General features: G+C 45.7%; 1 long non-coding RNA gene across 2 annotated transcripts in view; it reads right to left on the reverse strand.

Annotated features, from left to right (window-relative positions):
* The window catches only part of LOC144766704 (uncharacterized), an 82,929-nt gene extending 78,011 nt beyond the window's left edge, over window positions 1–4,918 (reverse strand). For both annotated transcript variants that reach the window (XR_013597889.1, XR_013597888.1), the window contains exon 1: window positions 4,836–4,918. This is a non-coding gene — a long non-coding RNA (uncharacterized LOC144766704). The remainder of the gene's footprint in view (window positions 1–4,835) is intronic.
* Between the last annotated feature and the right edge of the window lie 7,179 nt (window positions 4,919–12,097).

A 12,097-nucleotide genomic window follows, 5' to 3' on the forward strand; every position in this document is an offset into this window, starting at 1 on the left:
AAGGCACACAGAGGTCTGTCTCTCAATATTAAAGCAGCCTGCATTGATGGTTGGCCAATGCTGTATGATTGATTTCCTTAATTTATTTGATTTCCTTAATTTATTTGATACTAGTGAAAAGGTAATTACACAGGCTATCCTTTCAAGTTAGTTTTTAGTTTTAGGGGTCAGTAAGAGATCACGTGGGCAATACCATGCTCGTTTAGAGGCATTTCTCACTATTCGTTTTGGATAGCCACGATCTTTTAGCTTGCAAGAAAGAATTGCTGCTTCCTTGAAATAATCCTCTGGAGGAACAATTCCGTCTGATTCTAAGCAATTGGGAGTACAGAAGTGAGTCCCTTAGTGCTCGTGGGTGGTTGCTTGCGTAGCTCAAGAGTGTATTGCGCTCTGTAGGCTCTCTGTAGAGGCGTGTGAGTAACTCGCCCTCTGAATGGAAAATTGCAAGGTCAAGAAAGGAGATTGCTGATTTGTCATGGGTGATGGTGAAAGACTAACCATAACAGTTATTATTTAGCCAGTGGAGAAATTGATACAGTGTGCTGGTATCCTGATTCCAAATGATAAAGACGTCGTCAATATATCTTCGCCATAAATAAATGCCTGTGAAGAATGGGTTAGTAGACGTCAGAATGGAACCAGTTTCTAATTGCTCCATAAACAGAATTACCAGGTTGGGGGCAAAAATAGCCCCCATGGAAGTCCCCTTAATGTGCTGGTAATATGTGTTCTCAAAGATGAAGAAATTCAGAGTTAAGCAGAGTTCAAGGAGTTGAAGGATGAATAGAGTGGGAACCGTATGTGCGAGTGGGCGAGACTCTAAGGTTTTCTGTATGACCAGCAAGGCTGTTGTCTGCGGAATATTCGTATACAATGACTCTACATCCATGGTACAGAGTGTGTCAGTGTTGGGGCACTGCCACAACATTCCCTTGGACCGGTTTCACTCAACCAAGATGGCAGCACCCATTGAGCTCCGCTTGTGAGTCCCTTCTCAATCTCGTCCACCAGTGACTCACTCAACCAAGATGGCGGCATCCATTGAGCTCCACCTGTTAGTCCCTTTTCCATTTCGTCCACCAGTGACTCATTCACAATAGCGGCGGCCTGTCTCCATTTAAGCACTGGTTGTTTTCACTACACCCTGTGTCTGCCATCACGCAGCACTCGTGAAGCACATTGCTGCATCTTCTGCCGGTAGCACATTACTGCTAACCTCCGCTTATTTTAGGTAAGACTCCCTCACCGCTCCTGACTCTCGGATCCCCGTAACTGTTCCCACCAGAACAGCGCTTTAACCACAACCCCTTTTTTAACTTTTCTTCGCCAGCGGAACCCAGTCTCAACAACCCGCCACCAGTAGTAGCTACACCTTGGAGATCCACCCAAGCGACCACATATACCAGGCCGCCATAAGCAAGGGGCAACACGCCCCCTTCGGAGCAACCACTCCGTTTCTCCGCCAGAGGTAGACGACACTGGCCCACTTTTTCTTTTGCCCTTTTCACTCCCTATTGAAATACCACCACTGACTGGCACCCTTTTGCCCCACAGCGGACTCAGACCATATTTATCAAGGTGGGGTCAGGCTGGCCAGCCCCCCACAGTCGCCTTACTGCCGTATCGTGGTAAGCCTTCACTACTCTATCTTAAATTTCTCACAAAGCAAGCGGTGTGCCCCACATGACCTGCCCCATCCCATCAGACCCAGTAAGACGCCTCCTCACGGGATTTGCTTTAACAACCAACTAACTTTCGGCTGGGTGGGCACATACACTGCACCGTCTTCTCAGTACAGCTACAATTGTCGTATGTTTATTAAATGTTATAAGACCGTTCTGGTTTTAACAAATGATGTTACTATGTTACGCAACATCTATACCGATCATGGGCACTTTCATCATGATATATTGTTTCACCGTTGATGTTTCTTTTGAGTAATTATCCAGTTCCTCTATCTGTCACTATCCAGTTTAGTCTAACTCTCCCCCAGGTGGGCAGAAATTACTGCGTCAGTCGTGTAGAAGTGAGAAATGTTTTCTAACTCTAATTTATGACACAAAGAGTACGCCATAAGTATACCACCCACGGGCTCCGTGCATGGCACATTGTTATACCGCTCTCGGGCAAATGTTCTTTTAAGCCATGTCACAATAGCCTCTTACACCATGTCACAATTACCTATAGTCAGTATTTGTTTGCCACAACTGCTAAACTCAATCAACCGTTCGAGCACCAATTCTTTATGTGATTAACATACATGCGTTGACCTAATGTAAATTTCTGAATGTTCCAAGTGATTCTTACTGGTCACTTTTCTTTCTTTTTTCCCCCCCCTGTTTCCCTTAACAGGCTTTGACTGTATATACCAGGCAAATGTTATTCTCTAGTCCTGATGATAATCCTGTAAAATTTTGAGCAAGGGATCGAAACGTCGACTTTCTCTAATAGTGTCACATATGACCACTGTGCCTAACTCGTGGGATTACTATTTTGGCTATACTTACTGAATCCTTTTACATACTGAACTACGAGTGGCCAATCTGCTCAGTCTTTGCCTGTAACTGTATAACTGTTTGAATTGTCCTTTGACGTCTGCACACCCTCCCATCAATGTAAGGTACAGGACTGTGCCCTACTCTAAGTATTGTTGTTCATGTACCCTTCACTTGATTCTCTGAATTTCATAAAAATCCATGTCCGGCTGGACATTGGAACTATATAGTATCCTATTGTGGTCTATATTCTATTCTCTACCCATTCCTAAACATATGCTAAGGACCTTTGTTCTTTTAAAGTATAATTGACACCCGTGGTCCTCAGCCATTTTTGCGGGTTCCCTTGTTCTTAAATTAAGTATCAATCAATAGCTGTCATTTAACATGGCTTGAGTGCTCAGGCCTTTCCTAGAGTTCAGGAAAAATAAAAATTAAGTAGTCAATGCAAAGTCAAAGATGCTTCAGAAATTTGAATTACCAGAAGACTTCGCTTCAGGGGAGACTGGTGTTAATGGGAAAAAGGGGCGTTGCCCTGTAACCCTCTGGTAAGAGGCAAAAACAGAGACAATAAAACAGTAGTTGAAAAGAAATGACTGCTTTGAGGAAGTGTCATGAATCTCCTGGGGGAACTCTACTAAACTTTAAAGATGTCTTACTACACAAGCACCAGGCATGTGAGGACTTAGTCAATCTGCAGGAACAAGCTACAGCAATGACCTCACATGAGGGAGTGCGGGGTTAAAACGCCATGGATCGAGTTACTTTTGGGGCACATGAACAGTGGCCCTGGGAAGATTTGCAAAACTCCATGAACTTCAATGGCTAGGAGTGGGACTGGCCATCGAGGAAAAGGAGGGAGTGGGTGGCAACAATGTTGATTATCACAGGGCAGGCTGTAGGAGGTGTGCAGGGGGCTGCTCTCCAGGCATAAACTCATGGTTAGTACTGCATTTTGTTTCACTTTGAAAGCCTTGTTGAGCTGTTAGAAGGAGATTTATTACGGGGCAGAAAGGCAAGGGGCTGGGCGCAACGGCTCAGAAAGCCTGCGCTGGGATGATCGTGAGAGTGAGCTAGGGACAAAAGGGGCGGCTTAATTTGCACCGGGGTGTGCCGCTTGCTCTAAAAATAGAGAAAACAGACATGTGAGCCGTGGAAACCAAAGCTGAAAGGTTAACAGTTATATTAAGAAAATGCAACTTCAAGATACTTGAATACAAAAGCATAAAAATCACATTAGTTTTGAATCCAGTGCTCCGCATTCTCAGGTAGTCACGTGGATTAGATTTCATTACTGAACATTGCATTTAGTGAATATTGCATTTACTGAATACAGGCTTCTAAACTGCTAGAGAGAAAGTCTAAAACCTTAAAGACACATTTATCATTTGTGGCAAAATGCATTCAAAAAGCTAAGTACATATTATTTGAGAATACTCACATCTGCCTATAAGTGAGAAATCCTGCAATTACAAGGTAAACACTTCAAATGTAATAAAGGGAAAAAGCAAGGTTAAGAGAATATAGAGCAAATGCAACATTTAATGACAAAATATAAAATAAAGCACCAAATTTAAAGTACAAGTACAAGGGTTCTCGAGTAACCCTTGTAAAAAACTCACGAGAAGTAATTCAAAGATGTCTCTGAACCTCCTTTTTATATGCTTTAAGGTGGTGAGAAGTCTATGGTAACGTCATCTCGCGCCCCCCATGCCACGTACCCTATTTGCATCACGTACGGCCTACTTCGTACTTTTCCCATCCATACATTCAAAATGCAGCCCTTCTCGTAACTACGGCACGTATACTAGACTAAAGGTCAGGCCTCGTAGACTGGAAGTTTGTCATAAATTTTCCTTGGGCGGCAGAAACATTTTATTGCGCAAAAGGATTTTATTTATATGTATATGTACTAATCTGTACGCCCTGTTACCACATCCATCATTTCAGTTTGACGTGGATGGTGGGAAGTTCCCTTTTTCTCATGCACAGATCCAGGATGTGGCCCCTTTGTGTGTTGAAATCACAGGGGGATGTTGAACCTTAACGTTCGTGAACTTATCACACGAGTAGGGTGGGGCCAGAACAGGAGCGAGTAGCCTTGCTGTTGGTGGAGCTGGATAAAATCTTGATCAGACCTGCTTTCTGCTTATTTTAACAGAAAATGGCAGTACTCTGGCCAAGCTAACCAAGGCCTATAATTTTGAACAGAAGGGCCTACATAAGGGTTCATGCTAGCAAAGTGATAAGAATGTCCCAGGGTATGTATATGGTAAAATCGTTCTCTCAGAGCTGGGCGCACACAGTGCTCCAATGTCGATTGTAGGGTATGGAACTTACCGGAGACTGGACCTTCACAGTACTTCTCCAGATCAGCACGGATGCAATCAGGTCCCTTTTGTTGCTTCAGAAGTGCACACCTGGGGAGTGGACAGAAACAGGTTGAGAAAAGGATCTGCATACAGTGAAGCTGCACCATTGATGGGATAGGTTCCCAATGGCACGGACAACTAGCAGTTGGTCAGTGTAGCAATTCACCACTTGAGGTTTGAAAAGGGAATAATGGTCAACTGTTTTGGTGGGAGCAGTTTTACAATGAACACCAGGATCATTTTAATGGAAGCTTGAGGTTCAAGAATCAACAACCGGTGTTGAGCAGACCAGATAGTCTATCACCCTTATAGTCTAGAATGTTTCAACCAGACTGAAAACCAGCTAGTCCGTTAGGTTTAGATTGTCCACACCTGCAGCATTTCTAAACCATCCCACAGCTCTCGAGCAATCATACCCTCGGCCATGCTCTGGATTTAGTCCTGCAGCTCATACTCACTTTGGCATTTATTTAATGATGTAAAAACTACCCTACCTGCCCCCTTTCCAGTCATCAACTGACCAACCAATGTCCCCTGGCTGCTCCTCCTTCCATCCCCTTATACGCTTGCAGGCCAGTTAGCCAGAGATCCGACAGGCAGACACAGGCCCTTTGAAAACTGCATATATTGCACACTAGGACCTTCTGGGGGTTCAAGGGGGAGAGATGCTGAAACCAGACTCCATGACTTCCATCTCAATTTGCTTCAGGCATTTTAATTTCTAAAACTAGAAAAATAGTAAATCTGATCAGTATCTGGAATGTGATTGCGGGAATAAAGTGGCATGAATATGGAGACCACCTGACCCATCACCAGTATTTTCATATAAAAACCTGTAATATTGGGAAAAATTGCATTTAATCCCTGAGAACCAATATCTTTATTCAACAAATTAAGACTTGCCACAAAATTGCTAAATAAGCAGAGGTAGGCCATCAATAGAGCAGCCGTGCAATGGCACCAGGGCACAAAAGTGAATGAACCCTGTGTACTTCCATTATGGTGGCATTTTGTTAGCTAACCGAGGGCAGTGGCATGGTCATTTGTCTGCGTGATGCCCTCATGTTCCCTTGCTAGGACACGAAAATGGCCACACCCATGCATCCACAGACCCTGGCTTACAGGGCTAGCATGCTGCCCATGTAGGCAAGCACTTTGTTGCCCACAGAGAGAGGGAGTCCTATATAACTGTTGCAATGCAAGCGCCTGCAGAACTGCTAATAAGTCTAGAAGCAGCCTTAAAAAAGGCCAATGATGGGGTGCTAAGTGGCACTGTCCAATCCAACCGAGAGAAACAGGACGATGAAGCGAATGGAATTAGAAATACAGATAAGCAATCAAAATGTGAGGACAGTTAAAAGGAGCAAAATAGATTGAGTGAGTCGGATCACGAAAGGGAGAACGTTTAAGAAAATGAAAGAGCAAAAATACATAATATGACAAGGAGTAAGGTTTAAGCAGAGTAATTGTAGGAGGGTGAGAAATAGAAGTACAGGAGTAAGAAAGCTGAAGCAAAGGAATGCAAGTAAGAGGGAGTAGAGACAATGAAATTTGCTGCAAGAAAAATTGGGGAGAGGAAAACATTTCATGAAATAAAAACACCAATAGGCTAGGGCAGAGTAAAGAGGCCTCGGGTTACATAGTTATTTTCTTGCAGTAGCAAAGGCATGACCGCATTATCCCAGCAGCCCAATCATTGAGCCTTTATGAACCAATATGCATCATCTGGGTACCACCAAGTGTGCAAACTCCACTCCCGGAGCCTTTAGTGCTTAAAGGAACAAGGCAATCAGAGCACCATCAATTGAGGCTCATATGTTGGGCAGGGGAGGTGGAAAAAAAATTAGAAAACTTGGTATGCTCATAGAGGAGAAGAAACCTTCCAGTCAACACCCTCATCTCCCAGACCTAGTGTGGAAGCTGGTCATCTTGGAATACTAGGTCACCTGGTAGGTCACTACCAACGTGATGGAGTGTATTTGGATTGTAGTGTCCAGTGTCTGTGGCACTGGACATATGCAGGGATCTCCTTTTGAATAAATCAGCTTGCTTTTGGTGGTTCATTTACTAAGCTGTCTTCATAAATTGCCACACCTAGAAACTTTCAACTTTATTTGCCATTTTGTGATATTTAAATTGTACATTTTAACAGGGTAAACAAAGCAAACACAAGGAGATGGACAGGGCGCTGAAACTTTTCAGACACTCACCCCCACTCACAGATCTGGGTTGAATCCATAATCGTTCTTTAGCTCACTTCGCCACCTCAGTTCAGACCCAGCTATATGCAAATCAGTCTTGACCCTGTGCCTCATGGGAACAGTCTAGCCCGAACTACCAAGCCAGGTCTTCCTTGAACCGGACTTTTTTTTTTATTTGGCTAACAAAAACAATTGCGGTTCTATTCCTGGGACCTCAAATATTTTTCGGGCACTGGATTAGAGAGGGTAAGAGGTAGCAGTAGGCAGAGAGTACCAGATGTTCAGAGAGACAAATAAACTAGATCAAAACCTCAGGTTTCCCCAGAGGGCCCCGGGCAGTTGCCTACTTGAGGCTGCAACTCCTCAGGCCCAGAGAAGTGCCAAAGAGTACGTGTGGAAAGGTGGTGTGGTTGGGGCAAATTCTGCTGAGGCCTGGGAGGAGATTAAAGCAGTGTACTTTAGTTGCTTGAAAATGTTGGGGGAGCAGGGGGGGGGGGGGGGGGGACTGGTCTCCCTTATCCAAGGTCACCATCAACCTGACCACATTCCTCCCCACCCTACCTGTCCTCCTCCTACCCAAAAAACGTATTGAACGAGCAATAAAAGTGGAATTAAAAAAAAAAACGGTAATTGACTTTGTTCTTATGGGTTGGTACGTGTTAAGCGGCACCTGCTAATCTTGGATTTTAAACCCATTGCTTTTAGTTTTAAAATAACTATTTACATCCTACCTTTCCTTATAATTCTGTGTACTGTATATTTTGTATACCTGAATACTGGAAACACTGCTACTGGACTCTTATCCTGCCGCTTACCTCCACGGTCCACCTCAGCCTGTGCTGTTTGCATGGAGGGAGTGGTGCAGCGGTAGAGCTCTCCTGCCTCCCTCACTTCCGGTAGCATAGTTGGGGTAGCTGCTCTTGGAAAGTCACGCTCTAGTCTTGCGACTCAAAAAAAGCCATAAATATGCAGACTGCGCCGACACGCAGCGGGCGCGCCAAAGGCAAGCCTGTCTGCGCACCGTCTGCGCACAGTGCCAGCCACTATGCCACCTCTGAGGATACCTAGACAACTCTAGACATCGAAGTGTCTCTCCTCGGGTAATAGGCAAGCAGAAGGAGGCTGAGGGGGTGTCCAATTAGTGACCCTGACAGGGATAGAGACAGTAGCCAATACGACCCAGAAGGACTCCCTGAGTTGTGGCCTGCTTAATGTAAGGTCCCTTTGCAAACACTGTCTGGAAAGTCAGATGCTGATAGAGTTCAATGGCTTTGATGTCCTAGTGGTGACAGACTTGGACACACCCGGACTCTGATTTGGAACTGGGTTTAGCCTGTCTTCAGGGCTATAAAGCCTTTCATAAGCCTCGTCCCGGTGGTAGTGGTGGATGGGTTGGGATTTTCTTTAAGGAGGTCTGGAATTTTTCACCATTGGATATCGATATGGTTGATGGGGTTGATTTATTAGGCTTTGCCTTAAATGACCTTGGGTATCAGGTGCTGGCAGGTATCATCTGATATAGGCCAACAGGAGTGGCCAGCCTGCTTCAACAGAAAAATCTGATTGACATGTTTAGTAACATGGCTCTCATGCCAGACTTCTTATACTAGGGGGATTTCAATCTATGGACAAATGGGAGCACGGGCCCAGGGTATAACAACATTCTACAATCATGCTTCGATCTCTCCCTTAACCAATGGGTGGCAGAGCCTACCCACACCAGGGGGGTGGGCACAACTTGGACTTGATATTCGCCAAGGAAAATTTACTGAAAGTGATGGAGGTGTCTCCGGTTGGCTGGTCTGATCATCATTTGATCAAATTTGATATGGTTGGTATCAAACGGAATGACTTTTGGGAAGGAGACAAGACTCTTCCTTAGCACGGACTGGAAAGGTCTGATGAGGAAAGCTAGCTCTTCCCCAATATTCCATTTCGAAGGCTTGTTTGATCCAGGGAAACAGGCGCAGGACAACTATGCCGCCTTTAGGTTATACATTAAGGATCAGCTTGATCAGATTGCCCCTCAAAGAATGATAAAAAGAGATGGTAAACCTTCTACATCCTGGTACAACACTGCTCTGAAAAATGTAAAACTTGGTTGTAGACAGGCAGAGCGGAAATGGAGGATGGGATACTCTGCTACGGACCAATTTATCTGGGAAAGAGAACATTTCGAGCTATAAGAAAAGTATTGTCCCCACCAAAGCAGAGTACTTTGCAGACGTAATTCTGAAGGGCCCCAATAGCTCCAAAAGTGTTTTTAAGGTATTGAACGATATAGCCAATCCAGCTTGTACTAAAAATAAGACCACCCCCGCCCCCTTGCAGGAACTTTGCGATAGCCTGGCTGCCTTCCTTGACAATAAGATTAATAACATCAAAGGACTAGAAGTGAACAGTATGGTTGATAAGATCACTGACCCCTTACTGGCTAGGCAGGAGGACTCGAGAGTGATGGAGTCCTCGACCCAGTTTCCTCTTTTGGATCATTTTGACATTCTTTCCACTGAGGGGTTTGAGAAAATTGTGTTTGGAGTCTCTTCTGGCTCACCTTTAGACCCTTTTCCACACAGGGTCTGGAAAGCGTTCGGGTTCAGAATTGTTCCCCCCTCTCAGACAGCTGTGTAATCAATCTCTGCATAGTGGGATGGTTCCCTCATTGCTGGAAGCAAGCAGTTGTTTCTCCCTTACTGAAGAAGCCTCCAATGGACCCAGCCTGTCTTAAAAACTACAGGCCTATCTCACTTCTTCCATATCCAGTGAAGATCATAGAGCGCCTTGTGAGTAGGACACTCTCCCAGTTCCTGGAGACCAATGATCTGCTGGATGACGTCCAATTTGGATTTTGCACAGGACATAAGACAGAGACTGCACTACTGACCGTGTTGGATGATATTCGTCTGCGTGCAGACAAGCGTCAATATGCCATCTTGATCCTATTAGATCTCTCTGCCGCATTCGACATGGTCAATCATAAGGTTCTCTTGGAACAGCTAGAAGGAGTTGGGGTAGTTGGCCAGGTACTGAAATGGTTCCACTCATATCTGATAAAAGTCAGGCTGTGGCTCTTCACCCGTTTCAGTCAGAGTTGACAAGATCCACCATGGGGTGCCGCAGGGCTCTGCAATAAGCCCTATTCTCTTTAACGTATATATGCGTCCCTTGGTGGATATTATTAAATCCTTTGGCATAGGGGTGGTTAACTATGCTGATGACACCCAGCTGATTCTATCAATGGAGGGAGAACAGTCAACCTCTCTGGAGAACTTTCATACCTGCATGCAGAATGTGGCTCAGTGGCTAAGAAACAACTGTAGGAAGGTGGATACCTGATTATGGTTACCCCCACTTTTTGCCTAGTGTTTAGCTGGTTTTCGACTTAGTTGGCCTGGGATCCTGCTATTTAGGACCCCAGGCTATCTGCTCTCTCTGTAAAATGGACTCCATGTACTGTAGGTACATACCAAATTGGATATTGGGTCACCCTTGTGAGTCCCTGTATAAGTGTACCATAGGTATCCAGGGCATAGGTGCACCCAAAGCCTACCAGGGGCTGCAGCATACATTATGCCACCCCTGGCTGGCCACCTAAGTTGACACAACTGGCTGATCATTCAGCTGGGGCAAGGTCGTGTAATCACCCCTTGCTTAGGTATAGTATCCCTATACCTACCTTATATATAAACGTATAGAAACCTATAAGTCACTCCTATGGCAGGCCTTAACAATCCTGAAGGCAGAGTGCTTGGTTATGTGTGAGATGGTGCTCTAGCATGAGCTGAGCCTGTCTGCAGCTTTCGGAACCATGTCCTTATAGCTGTTCTATGATTTCGCCATACCATATACTCTTAAGTGCATTATAATCCTCGCGGATAATGCTAACTTTGGTTTGGCTTTATCCAAACATGTCATGTAAGGTGTCATACGCTTTGGAATACTACCCCCTCGCCAATACTGGCAACGGGGGTAGCATTCCACCCTTCTAGAAGGAGAAGACATGTTAGTTCTGACTATCCCGGTTAAAGTTCTGACTATCCAGGTTAAAGTTAACCAGAGCCCCAGCATCACAAAATGGATGCTGCTGCCACAGACACAAGTCTGACCTCCTGCTGCTGGGAGTCCTTCCAGTCACGGAGGTTTGGACAATAGGTTTCCTGCCTGGGGAGGTGCGAGCACCACCCCAAACAGGACTTTGTGTATTGGACAGGGAGGGCTGAATAGAAACAGACACTGACTTGAGCACACTAGGTGCTCCATGCATACCCCAGTTCAAACCGGTTGCTGGGGCACTCCAGCCCCCCTTCCTGGTCCAACCCATAGGAGGGACCTAGTGAGTAAACCAGCCCCCTTTAGTTGTATAAAGGTAGGAGCTGACCCAGGAGATTTTAGATTAATCCTGGAATCGACTTGAAACGAAACTCTGGACCCTTCGACATTCAACTGAGCTGAAGACTGAAGAATCTCCCTTGTGGCCAAGGAGTGACCACCCTGGGCAACCAGGCACCATACAGCAACTAGACAGCTTGCTTTGTCCCCGTTCCCGCCGGAACCCGAGCACAGAGCCCAACAAGATCCAGACTCCCAGACGTCCTTGACCCCGCTGCACGACTCCAGCACAGCTGAGCACCATGGAAGGCGTCAAGACACGTGGGACCGGACATCTTGGAAAGCCTGCAACTTGCTAACAGCGCAGCTCCTGAGGCATCCTCGAAGCTGTGCACTGGGGACTGAGACACCCGAACCCCGAGCCCCACCTGCACCGAAGACCAGCCCTCCACACTCCACGAGATCTGCGTGGGGCCCTTCTGCTTGTGTTTTGCTTGACACGTTGTCTGGTTGTTGGCCAGTTGGCTAGTAGCCCTGTGGCGACAATCCTTTTGAAAATCCTTCGCTGGTCTGTTTGCTCCAGACTGGCCCTTGCTTCCCTGAAAAGGTGAAGTACCTCAGACCCTCCTGGTCTGCACCAGAAGCCTTTTGTGTATCCTGCGTGGGTTGCCTTTGCTTAGGCTTGTTTGCTCCGATCTTG

The sequence above is a fragment of the Lissotriton helveticus genome, chromosome 7 (genome assembly GCF_964261635.1).
Source record: "Lissotriton helveticus chromosome 7, aLisHel1.1, whole genome shotgun sequence".
Lineage (NCBI taxonomy): Eukaryota > Metazoa > Chordata > Amphibia > Caudata > Salamandridae > Lissotriton > Lissotriton helveticus.